This window comes from Rhinoraja longicauda, chromosome 3 (assembly GCF_053455715.1).
Source record: "Rhinoraja longicauda isolate Sanriku21f chromosome 3, sRhiLon1.1, whole genome shotgun sequence".
NCBI lineage: Eukaryota > Metazoa > Chordata > Chondrichthyes > Rajiformes > Arhynchobatidae > Rhinoraja > Rhinoraja longicauda.
The window spans coordinates 93048672-93061904 of NC_135955.1; the positions used below are offsets into that span (position 1 = coordinate 93048672).

Sequence of the window (13233 nt, forward strand, 5' to 3'; positions counted from 1 at the left end):
ACAATGACCACGACAATGACCACGACAATGACCACGACAATGACCACGACAATGACCACGACAATGACCACGACAATGACCACGACAATGACCACGACAATGACCACGACAATGCCGAGTCAGGTCGACACGAGTCACTTTCTTTGTGAAACTAGCGCCTGGCTAAGAGATTACAACGTTTTCGGAAACATCGCCAAATCCCCACGCTTACCTGACCGTCAAACTGCCGCCTCCAATCTACCCGTCAAATGTCCTGACGGTAAATAAACTGGTTAAACAAAACTATCTTCTGGTATCTTCAAATGCCTTTTCTTAATTTAATATTACGTGCTTCTAAACGCATCTGCGACAACCTAGCAAACCTGGGGACAGCGTGCGACAGACAGCACCCGCAATAAGCTGCCATACCTGGCCACAAGCCAGCTGCCACACAGAAATGTCTAGCAGGTAAATGTTTCCGCAACACGCCGAGATCCGCTACGATTCATTGAAGACTCCTCACGATCACGATCACGCCCGCGACACCCCGGCCAACGTTCAGCCACAGCCTAGTCACCGGCAGTCGCCTAAGTGGGACTTAAGGCCCTTAAGGATAGGACATTTGAGGCTTACAAATGCCCCAGAGAGATTCATCTGCTTCATGGTCCCTTCATTTTGTTTGTTTTTATATCTTTTCACGGGAGAAAGCAGAGGAAATGAATTTGATACACTGCTGAACATGGTTTTCTTGTTGTCAAATCAATGCAGCGAGCAATAAGGAACACTAAAGCTCAGCAAATCGTGACACAAGCAGATAACGCAGTGTGCTCTGTGCAAGGATAACTGAACTCAAATGAAGCGTTTATGTTCAACGTGCCTCAGGTTAAGAAAAATATGGTTTAATAATTCAACAGTTCTTTAAAGATCAGCCGACTGAAATTGACACTTCAGTTTTTTTTGTTGCTTTAGGACATTTACGTAGAAACATAGAAAATAGTTGCAGGAGGAGGCCATTTGGCCCTTCGAGCCAGCACCGCCATTCAATAGACAATAGACAATAGGTGCAGGAGGAGGCCATTCGGCCCTTCGAGCCAGCACCGCCATTCAATGTGATCATGGCTGATCATTCTCAATCAGTACCCCATTCCTGCCTTCTCCCCATACCCCCTGACTCCGCTATCCTTAAGAGCTCTATCTAGCTCTCTCTTCAATGCATTCCGAGAATTGGCCTCCACTGCCTTCTGAGGCAGAGAATTCCACAGATTCACAACTCTCTGACTGAAAAAGTTTTTCCTCATCTCCGTTCTAAATGGCCTGCCCCTTCACGGCTGAACGTCCACAATCAGTATCCCGTGCCTGCCTTCTCCCCATATCCCTTGATTCCGCTAGCCCCTAGAGCTCTATCTAACTCTCTTTTAAATTCATCCAGTGAAATGGTTTCCACTGCCCTCTGTGGCAGAGAATTCCACAAATTCACAACTCTCTGGGTGTTACAGTAACTATAAGCTAAATACATCCGAGTTTTTGTTGGCTGCACAGGAATATTAACCTTAAGACACGTACCGCACGGTGGCGCAGTGGTAGAGTTGCTGCCTTACAGCTCCAGAGACCCGTATTCGATCCTGATTATGGGTGCTGTCTGTACGGAGTTTGCACGTTCTCCCCGTGACCTGCGTGGGATTTCTCCGGGTGCTCTGGTTTCCTCCCACACTCCAAAGACGTGCAGGTTTGTAGGTTAATTGGCCTTGGTGTAAATTGTAAATTGTTCCCAGTGTGTGTAGGATGGTGTTAGTGTGCGGGGATCGCTGGTCGGTGCTGACCCGGTGGGCCGAAGGGCCTGTTTCCGCGCTGTATCTCTAAGCTTAAAACTAAAAGAATTAAAATTCTGGTTGGCACATGCAATGTTAATTCAAAGTAGTGTACATTGGAGCAGAATTAGGCCATTCGGTCCATTGTGTCTGCTCTGCCATCCAATCATGGCTGGTCTATCTTTTCCTCTCAATCCCATTGTTCTGCCTTCTCCCCGTAATCTTTCACACCCTGACTAATCAATTAACGTGAAACGTAGAACGGTGCAACAAGCCCTTTTGCCTTTTAGACTTTGGTCTTGAGCGGCACGGTGGCGCAGCGGTAGAGTTGCTGCCTCACAGCGCCGGAGACCCGGGTTCCATCCCGACTACGGGCGCCGTCTGTACGGAGTTTGTACGTTCTCCCCGTGACCTGCGTGGGTTTTCTCCGAGATCTTCAGTTTCCTCCCACACTCCAAAGGCGTGCAGGTTTGTAGGTTAATTGGCTTGGTAAATGTAAAAATTGTCCCTAGTGTGTGTAGGATAGTGTTAGTGTGCGGGGATCGCTGGTCGGCGCGGACCCGATGGGGCCTGTTTCTGCACTGTATCTCTAAACTAAAACAAAAATGTAGAAACAGGCTCTTTGGCCCGATGAGTCCGTGCCGACCACCGATCACCCAGTGCACTAACTAAAAAGTTCCTCCTCACCTCAGTTTTAAATGGCCTGCCCTTTATTCTAAGACTGTGTGGCTTCTGGTTCCATACCTGTGATCCTATACCACACCTCCCCACGCACAGTCCTTTAGGGGTTAACACTTCTGAACAGCCTCACACAGGGTTTAACAAAGCATAAATTTCTATTTCACTTCTAACAGCATCAAATATTTCAATCGATGATGCAACGAAATTTGCTCGACATATTGGGAATCTAAAATCACAGCAGCCAATGCTAGAGTTAGTCCGCAGGTCGGAGTCCAAGAGTCGTTGAGCCATACGCCACATAAGGGGCGGCACGGTGGCGCAGCGGTAGAGTTGCTGCCTCACAGCGCCAGAGACCCGGGTTCCATCCCGACCACGGATGCTGTACTCCAAAGACAAACTATTTTTTTAGGTTAATCAGCTTCTGTAAATAGTCCCGAGTGTGTGTAGGATACAACTGTTGTATGGGGCGATCACTGATTGGCGTAGACTAGGCAGACCAAAGGGTCTCTATGGATTGGACACATTTGAGGCAGAAAACATGTTCCTGATGTTGGGGTAGTCCAGAACCAGGTTAAGAATAAGGGGCAGGCCATTTAGAACGGAGATGAGGAAACATGTTTTCACCCAGAGAGTTGTAAATCTGTGGAACTCTCTGTCTCAGAAGGCAGTGGAGGCCAATTCTCTGGATGCTTTCAAGAGAGAGCTTGATAGAGCTCTTAAAGATAGTGGAGTCAGGGGGTATGGGGAGAAGGCAGGAACGGGGTACTGATTGTGAATGATCAGCCATGATCACATTGAATGGCGGTGCTGGCTCGAAGGGCCGAATGGCCTCCTCCTGCACCTATTGTTTATTGTCTATTGTCTACTCCACGCTGTATCTCTAAAGACTAAAGTCTAAACTAAACTAACAGCCAATGCTGGTTTGCCAATAAGAAGACACAATATGCTGGAGAAACTCAATGAGTATCTCTAAACTTAACGCAAACTAGACTCAAAATTTTAAAAAATACATCGATATTTCAATGCTGTAACAATAATCAGACTACATGAATTATAAAATCAAGTTGAGTTGAAGCTGACAAACTCTGTGAGTTCCTTATGGAGATGGTTATGAGAGGAGACGAAGATGATGTAATGTCTGTAATCAAACGCGATCTCTAAAAGGTTAATGATGGGTGGCCCAGGAAAGATCACTGAGTGTGGGGAGGAACTACAGATGGTGGTGTGAACCGGAGATGGACACAAAAAGCTGGAGTAATTCAGAGGGTCAGGCAGCATCTCTGGAGAGAAGGAATGGGTGACGTTTCGGGTCGAGACCCTTCTTCAGACTGAAGAAGAGTCAAGAGTGTCTTTCTCCAGAGATGCTGCCTGACCCGCTGAGTGACTCCAGCACTCTGTGAAACGTCACCTATCCATGTTCTCCAGAGATGCTGCCTGACCCGCTGAGTTACTCCAGCACTCTGTGAAACGTCACCTATCCATGTTCTCCACGGATGCTGCCTGACCCGCTGAGTTACTCCAGTACGTTGTGCCCATCAGAAGAATCAGGATTTAGTTTCGTTTACTGACACGTATACTGAGTTACAGTGCAAACCATTTTTGTTGCGTTCTATCTAGTCAGCGGTAAGACAATACATGATTACAATCGAGCCGTCCACAGTGGAGAGATACAGGATAAAGGGAATAACGTTTTGTGCAATAAAGTCCAGTAAAGTCCAATTACAGATATTCTGAAAGTCTCCAAACAGCTAGATAGTAGTTCAGCACTGCTCTCTGGTTGTGGTAGGATGGTTCAGTTGCCTGATAACAGCCGGGAAGAAACTGTCCCTGAATCTGGAGGTGTGCGTTTTCACACTTCTGTACCTCTTGCCCGATGGGAGAGGGGAGAAGAGGGAGTGGCCGGGGTGAGACTGGTCCTTGATTATGCTGCTGGCCTTGCCGAGGCAGCGTGAGGTGTAGATGGAGTCAGTGGGAGGGAGGTTGGTTTGTGTGATGGTCTGGGCTGTGTCCACGATTCCACGCTGTATCTTTAAACTAAACCAAACTAAACTAAAAACAGACGGGAAAGATGAAATAAATAAATTTAAAGGTAAGTGGTGTTGTTTGCTGGTTAGTTACATAAACCCGGAGAATTCGATGTTGATTGAATGGGGAATCTACAGTGATGGCGGCGCCTAACGGCAGCGGCTGACTAGCAGTCTGTCCGTCTTTTTTTTCCCTTTTTTTTTGTTGTGTGTCGGTGTTGGGATGGTTTTTATATATATATTTTTTTTGGTTGTGTATGTGTGGGAGGGGGTGGTGGTGTGGGTGGGTGTGGGGGGGGGGAACTTTTCTCTTCCTCACGGCGCGGGGTGCGGCTCGGCTGCAGGGCCTAACATCCCCCGGTGCGGCTTGGCCGCTGGACTTTACATCCCGGTGCGACTTGGCCGCTGGACTTTACATCCCCCGGTGCGGCTTGGCCGCTGGACTTAACAGTGCCCGGTGCAGCTCGGCTGCGGGGCTTAACACCGCCCGGTGCAGCTCGACTGCGGGGCTTAACACCGCCCGGTGCAGCTCGGCTGCGGGACTTAACACCGCCCGGTGCAGCTCGGCTGCGGGGCTTTACATCGCCCGGTGCGGCTCGGCCACGGGGCTTTACATCGCCCGGTGCGGCTCGGCTGCGGGACTTAACATCGCCCGGTGCGGCTCGGCCGCGGGGCTTTACATCGCCCGGTGCGGCTCGGCTGCGGGACTTTTCACCGCTGGTGCGGCTCGGCTGCGGGACTTGACATCGCCCGGTGCGGCTCGACCACGGGACTTAGCTGCGCAAGGCTTGGTCGCGGGCCTTTCATCGCCCGGTTCGGCCGCGAGACGTTTCAGCGCCCGGTGCGGGGACTGTGCGGGTCGGTCGGGGACGAGCTGTCTGTCCGTGGGCGTGGGGAAGAGAGTGGAAGTTTTGTTGCCTCCATCACAGTGAGGGGGTGTTTGGAGTCACTGTGATGGACGTTTGTGTTGGGGTCGTGTGTCTTGTGTTCTTTTTTTTTTTCTATGACTGCTATGTAGTTTCGTTCGGTACTTCGGTACCGAACGACAAATAAAGCTCTGTTATACCTGTTATACCTGTTATTTATCTTGCGTCTTGCTATTACACCTCTGTGTGTGTAATGGAGAGACTTTGTTCAGATAGAATCAATGGAAGGAGCCACAGCATTCACTAGATTTGTTTTGTTCTCTCACTCACTTAAAATTGATGAGATTGATATTTCTTTTGTTAGCAGCACATAAGTGTCGCTTAAGTGCAGAGCTGCTAACAAGCACTTTACTGAACTACACAGCTATTGGCCCAATTAATTATTCACTCCCTTGTAATTCGAAATGGGAAAACATTGCTGTTTTGTTCTGTTCATGGATAGGGAACATTTCACAGAGTGCTGGAGTAACTCAGCGGGTCAGGCAGCATCTCTGGAGAACATGGATAGGTGACGTTTCACAGAGTGCTGGAGTAACTCAGCGGGTCAGGCAGCATCTGTGGAGAACATGGATAGGTGACGTTTCACAGAGTGCTGGGGTAACTCAGCGGGTCAGGCAGCATCTCTGGAGAAAGTGGATAGGTGACATTTCGGGGTCGGGACCCTTCTTCACACTTGACACTGAAGAAGGGTCCAGACCCAAATCGTCACCTGTCCTTTTACTGAAGAAAAATAAATTCCTGTTCACAAGAACGTTGGCTTAAATCTTTAAATACTCCCAGACATCAGACATTGCTATACAACTTAGACTAAGGATGGACATAATTACAGTTGCAAGTTTCACACTAAATACATGTCATTCAACATTTTACACATTCTCAGAGTTAAGGTAGAGATTGGGTAGCACAACTCAGATTAGATCAAGTACCTTTTACCATAAGAGCTTGAAAGGATTTTTGCATGACAGGGGTAGAACAGAGTTGCTGCCTCACAGCGTCAGAGACACGGGTTCGATCCGAATGGCCTCCTCCTGCACCTATTGTCTGTTGTCTATTGCTCTATGTTCTATGTTAATCGATTAGTACAGGTGTCAGGGTTTAAGGTGAGAAGGGAGAGGATTGGGGTTGAGAGGAAAAAATAGGTCAGCCATGTTTGAATGGCGGAGTAGAGTCGATGGGCCGAATGGCCTAATTCTGCTCCGATGTCTATGGTCATGGTTAAAACCCCTTTATGGGTGCTTTCTGTACAGAGTTTGTACGTTCTCCCTCTGACCTGCGTGGGTTTTCTCTAGGTGCTACGGTTTCCTCCCACTCTCCAAAGATGTACGGTCACTGTGGCGCAGCGGTAGAGTTGCCGCCTTACAGCGAATACAGCGCTGGAGACCCGGGTTCCATCCCGACTACGGGCGCTGTCCGTACGGAGTTTGTACGTTCTCCCCGTGACCCGCGTGGGTTTTCTCCGAGATCTTCGGTTTCCTCCCACACTCCAAAGACGTGCTGTTATGGAGGTTAATTGGCTTGGTAAATGTAAAAATTGTCCCTAGTGTGTGTAGGATAGTGTTAGTGTGCGGGGATCGCTGGTCGGCGCGGACTTGGTGGGCCGAAGGGCCTGTTCCCACTCTGTATCTCTAAACTAAAAATGTGCAAGGCGGTAGGTTAATTGTCTTGTGTAAAATGTCCGACGTATGTATAGAACTAGGGATAGAACTATTGTATGGGGATCGCTGGTCGGCACGGGCTCGGTAGGCCGAAGGCTCTATTTCTAAGCTGCATCTCTAAAATAAACTAAACTGAACTAAATTCTCCTCTAAAAAGTGTTTGTCATACCATCTCAATTAAATCAGGGGCTCTTGTACATCATTCACTAAATCTTGTCACGAGGGACAGATAAATTAATTATTGAAGAATTTAGTGCTTTGCAAGTTTTTCTTTCATGCAATTATTTTCCAACAAACTATCAATTCTTCCCGTGTAGGGAGGAACTGCAGGTGCTGGTTTAAACCGTAAATAGACAAGAAATACTGGAGTAACTCAGCGGGACAGGCAGCATCTCTGGAGAACACCTATCCATGTTCTCCAGAGATGCTGCCTGACCCGCTGAGTTACTCCAGCACTCTGTGAAACGTCACCTATCCATGTTCTCCAGAGATGCTGCCTGACCCGCTGAGTTACTCCAGCACTCTGTGAAACGTCACCTATCCATGTTCTCCACAGATGCTGCCTGACCCGCTGAGTTACTCCAGCACTCTGTGAAACATCACCTATCCATGTTCTCCACAGATGCTGCCTGACCCGCTGAGTTACTCCTGCACTTAGTGTCTTTTTGCACCATTTAGTCATCATCAGAAGTGGAGGTCCTGGATTAATAATGAAGGAAAACACTATTTTTAATGTAAAATGCTATTATATTTTTACTTATCCATAACTTTCTTTGTGATCCAGCACCTGTAATCCCTGGTACCTTCTCTCTAAATATTTGTCTTTGCTCTGCTTGTGTTTCAGTGCAGTGCTGTGTAAAGGCTGGGGAAGACACAACGATGGATCACCAATCCTGTAAGTAAACCATGGTTTATTACCTTGACTGATTTCTTAATTTCTAGGAGCAGAATTAGGCCATTCGGCCCATCAAGTCTATTCTGCCATTCAGTAAATACTAGCGTTTCCAAATGTCCCGTTGAGGACCACTATTGTTCCGTATTAGGCCCGGGGGGGCGCTGTAGGCCCGGACACTGTAGGCCCGGACACTGTAGGCCCGGACGCTGTAGGACCGGACGCTGTAGGCCCGGTCGCTGTAGGCCCGGGGGGGCGCTGTAGGCCCGGACGCTGTGGGCCTGGACGCTGTAGGCCCGGACGCTGTAGGCCCGGACGCTGCAGGCCCGGATGCTGCAGGCCAGGACACTGTAGGCCAGGACACTGTAGGCCCGGGGGGGCGCTGTAGGTTCGGACACTGTAGGCCCGCACTCTGTAGGCCCGGACACTCTAGGTTTTCCGACATTTTAGCTTCGGACACTGTAGGCCCGGAGGCCCTGGCGCTGCCTGATGTAGCAAACCGCCTCCCGGCCCGGTCGGCCGCTGTTGGTGGAGCGGGAGCACATGGCCGCTGGCTGGGTGAGGTCACGTGGGGCGCGGGGCGGTGATTTGGACGTTGGCACCCCAGATCATGACTGATCTATCTCCATCTCAACCCCATTCTCCTGCCTGAATGGAGGTGAGGGGTAATTTCTCCAGTCAGTGGGAGGTGAATCTGTGGAATTCATTGCCACAGAGGGCTGTAGAAGCCAAGTCCGTGGGTATTTTTATGGTGGCGACAGGCAGTTTCTTGATTAGATGGACACAAAATGCTGGAGTAACTCAGCGGGACAGGCAGCATCTCTGGAGAGAAGTAGTAGGTGGCGTTTAAAGTCGAGACCCTTCAGATGTATCTTCAGATTTGTACTGGTGTCAGGGGTTACGGGGAGAAGGCCAGAGAATGGGATTGAGAGCGAGTCATAGATCTGCCATGATTGAATGATTCCATGAATGGCGGGACTGTCATATGTTGAAAGACTGGAGCGACTAGGCTTGTATACACTGGAATTTAGAAGGATGAGAGGGGATCTTATCGAAACGTATAAGATTATTAAGGGATTGGACACGTTAGAGGCAGGAAACATGTTCCCAATGTCGGGGGAGTCCAGAACATGGGGCCACAGTTTAAGAATAAGGGGTGGGCCATTTAGAACAGAGATGAGGAGAAACTTTTTCAGTCAGAGAGTTGTGAATCTGTGGAATTCTCTCCTCAGAAGGCTGTGGAGGCCAATTCTCTGAATGCATTCAAGAGAGAGCTGGATAGAACTTTTAAGGTTAGCGGAGTCAGGGGGTATGGGGAGAAGGCAGGAACGGGGTACTGATTGAGAATGATCAGCCATGATCACAGTGAATGGCAGTGCTGGCTCGAAGGGCCGAATGGCCTCCTCCTGCACCTATTGTCTATTGTCTATTGAATGTTGGAGTAGAATTGGTGGGCCAAATGGCCTAATTCTGCTCCTAGAACTTATGTGCGTGGACTTATTGAAAACGTTATCTCAGCAATAAACAAAAATTATATATTTGGGAAGAAAATTATTATTTGTTTTCCTGACAAAGTTTAGATTTGCTTTACATATTGTGTATGTATGTAAAGAAAAGGAGTTTGTTTTATTGTGATGTTTGAAATGTAGAAGTACCAAACTGTATGCTTTACTGGATTAATGTTCTGCCTTCAAGTTCAAACTCTGATTGCTCTAAATGGAGTTTACTGAAGTCAATTTGAGATGAAACATCACATATTTATTGCTCACATTCATGAAAACATGCCTTTTAGTGACTACTAGACCAAGTGGAACCGTTGCCAAACCTCTCCTGCATTTGTCTAGCACACTCCCTACCCCACTCACCCCTCCCCACTTCCCCTCCCCTTCTCCCCCTCACCCCCCTCCCCCCTCACCCACACATCCACTCCATCCCCTCTCAACCCCCCCTTAAAACCCCAAACCTCTCCTGCATTGGACTAGCCCCCTCCTCTCCCCCCTCCCCCACTTACCCACTCCCCCCTTCCCCCCCTTTCCCCTCCCCCCCACTTACTCATTCATCCACTCACCTACTCCATCCCCCCCCCCTCACCCTCTCTTACCCCCCCCATCCCCTCCCTCCCCCCTCCACTCACCCACTCCATTCCCCCTCAACCCCACCTTAAAACTCCCCCAAACCACTCCTGCATTGGACTAGCCCCCTCCTCTCCCCGATTCCCCCCTCCCCCACTTACCCACTCACCCCCCTTCCCCATCCCCTCTCCCCCCTTCCCCTTCCCCCCCTTTCCCCTCCTCCCCACTTACACATTCACCCACTCCATCCCCCCCTTAACCTCCCTTACCCCCCCCATCCCCACCCTCCCCCCTCCACTCACCCACTCCATTCCTCCTCAACCCCACCTTAAAACTCCCCCAAACCTCTCCTGCATTTGTCTAGCACTCCTCCCCCTCCCCTTCCCCCCCCAGACCCACTCACCCACTCCATCCCCCCCTCCCCTCCCCTCCCTCCCCCCCTCACCCCCCTCCACCCCTCCCCCCGTCACCCACGTACCCACTCCATTCCCCCTCAACCCCACCTTCAAACTCCCCCAAACCTCTCCTGCATTGGTCTAGCACTCTCCCCTCCCCCACTCTCCCCCTCCCCCCTCCACTCCACCTGCTCCCCCAGACCCACTCACCCACTCCATCCCCCTCCCCTCACCCCCCTCCACCCTCCCCCCCCCCACCCACTCACCCAATCCATCCCCTCTCAACCCCCCTTAAAACCCCAAACCTCTCCTGCATTGGACTAGCCCCCTCCTCTCCCCGACTCCCCCCCCACTTACCCACTCACCCCCTTCCCCTCCCCCACTCCCCCCTCCCCCCTTTCCCCTTTCCCCTCCCCCCTTCCCCCCTTTCCCCTCCCCCACTTACTCATTCACCCACTCACCCACTCCATTCCCCCTCAACCCCACCTTAAATCTCCCCAAATCTCTCCTGCATTGACCTAGCACTCCCCCTCCCCCTCCCCTTCCCCCCCCAGACCCACTCACCCACTCCATCCCCCCCTCCCCTCCTCTCCCTCTCCCCCTCCACCCCTCACCCACGTACCCTCTCCAACCCCTCTCAACCCCCCCTTAAAACTCCCCCAAACCTGCATTGGTCTAGCACTGTCCCCTCCCCCACTCCCCCCCTCCACCTCCCCTTCCCCCCCAGAACCACTCACCCACTCCATCCCCCTCCTCCCTTCACCCCCCTCCACCCCTCTCCCCCTCACCCACTCACCCAATCCATCCCCTCTCAACCCCCCTTAAAACTCCAAACCTCTCCTGCATTGGACTATCCCCCTCCTCTCCCCGACTCCCCCCTCCCCCTCCATCCCCTCCCCCCCACACTCACCCACGCCACCCCCCCTCAAGCTGGGCATCAGTGAGACCCCCCCACACCCCCCCCCTCCCCTGCAAGTGATTGATATGTATTGTTTTCAAATACAGGGGACGTGATGTTAAAATCCAAAGTGCCACCTCGTAACTGTAGATAAATGGTAGAACACTTTATATTCATTATCATCATTATTATTTTTATTCTTACCCTGGAGGTGTGTGTGCGCGTGCGCGTGTGCGTGTGCGTGGGCGTGTGCGTGTGCGTGGGCGTGGGCGTGGGCGTGTGCGTGTGCGTGTGCGTGGGCGTGGGCGTGTGCGTGTGCGTGTGCGTGTGCGTGGGCGTGTGCGTGTGCGTGTGCGTGTGCGTGTGCGTGTGCGTGTGTGGCGCTGGGGGTCGTCCGGTGTTTATGTAAAGAAAAGGAGTATGGTTTGTTGTGATGTTTGAAATGTATAAATACGCTTTACTGGATTACTGTTCTGCTTTCAAGTTCAAACTCTGATTGCTGTAAATGGAGTTTACTGAGGTCAATTTAAGATGAAACATCACATGTTTATTGCTCACATTCATGAAAGCCTGCCTTTTAGTGACTACTAGACCATGTGGACCCGTTGGGCCCAAACCTCTCCAGCATTGGTGCGGCACCCTCCCTCCCTCCCCCCCTCCATCCCCCTCCCTCCCCCTCCCTCCCCCTCCCCCCCCTCCCCTCCTCCCTCCCCCTCCCCCCCTCACCCCCCCACCCCCTCCCTCCCCCCTAACCCCCCCTCACCCCCCCTCCCCCCTCCCTCCCCCCTCCCTCCCCCCTCCCTCCTCCCTTCCCCCTCCCTCCCCCCTCCCTCCCCCCTCCCTCCCCCTCCCCCATCCTCCCCCCTTTCCCCCCTCCCCCACTCCCCCCCTCCTTCACTCCTCATCCCCCCCTCCTCTCCCCCCCTCCCCCTCTCCCCCGCCCTTCCCCTCAATCCCCCACTCCATCCCCCTCCCTTATCCTCCCGCCCTCCCTCCCTCCCTCCCCCCCTCCCTCCCCTCCTCCCCTCCTCCCTCCCTAGGATGTAGATTTAAACTTTATGTGAGTAACTTTAAAAATATAACACCGATTTCAATGAAACTTCTTCCATTAGCACCAAAGGGACGACGGTGAGTAAGGTGGGGCTAACATTGTCACGCTATCGTGCACCGTTTTGGTTGTAGTTCAGGAACAAACAAATAAACAAACGAGAGTTTTAGTATATAGATTTGTGGTAATTTGTATAACATGTATCATCATAATGTGTGGTCTAAAAGGCTTTTGACACATCAGTCAGAGTATTGAGTATAGAAGTTGGGAGGTCATGTTGCAGTTGTACAGGATGTTGGTGAGGCCTCATTTAGAATATTGTGTTCAGTTCTGGGCACCACATTAAAGGAAAGATATTGTGAAGCTTGAAAGGGTGAAGAGAAGATTTACGAGGATGTTGCCAGGACTAGAGGGTGTGAGCCACAGGGAGAGGTTGAGCAGGCTGGGTCTCTATTCCATGGAGCGCAGGAGGATGAGGGGAGATCTTATAGAGGTGTACAAAATCATGAGAGGAATAGATCGGGCAGACGCACAGAGTCTCTTGCCCAGAGTAGGGGAATCGAGGACCAGAGGACAAAGGTTTAAGGTGAGAGGGGAAAAGATTTAATCAGAATCGGAGGGGTAACGTTTTCACACAAAGAGTGGTGGGTACATAGAATGAGCTGCCAGAGGAGGTAGTTGAGGCAGGGACTATCCCAACATTTAAGATATGGTTAAACAGATTCTTGGATAGGACAGGTTTGAAGGGATATGGACCAAACACGGGCAGATGGTACTAGTGAAGATGGGACATGTTGGTCGGTGTGGGTAAGTTGGGCCGAAGGGCTGGTTTCCACGCTCTATGCCTCTATCTAT

The 13233-nt window shown here is 51.0% G+C and overlaps 1 protein-coding gene across 1 annotated transcript in view; it reads left to right on the plus strand.

The window, feature by feature from the left end:
• LOC144592184 (teneurin-3-like) overlaps window positions 1-13233 on the plus strand; it is a 2027615-nt gene that overhangs the window by 1002946 nt on the left and 1011436 nt on the right. Inside the window, exon 6 of the mRNA XM_078396656.1 lies at window positions 7918-7968. The gene's annotated coding sequence lies outside the window, so the exon portion shown is untranslated. The remainder of the gene's footprint in view (window positions 1-7917; window positions 7969-13233) is intronic.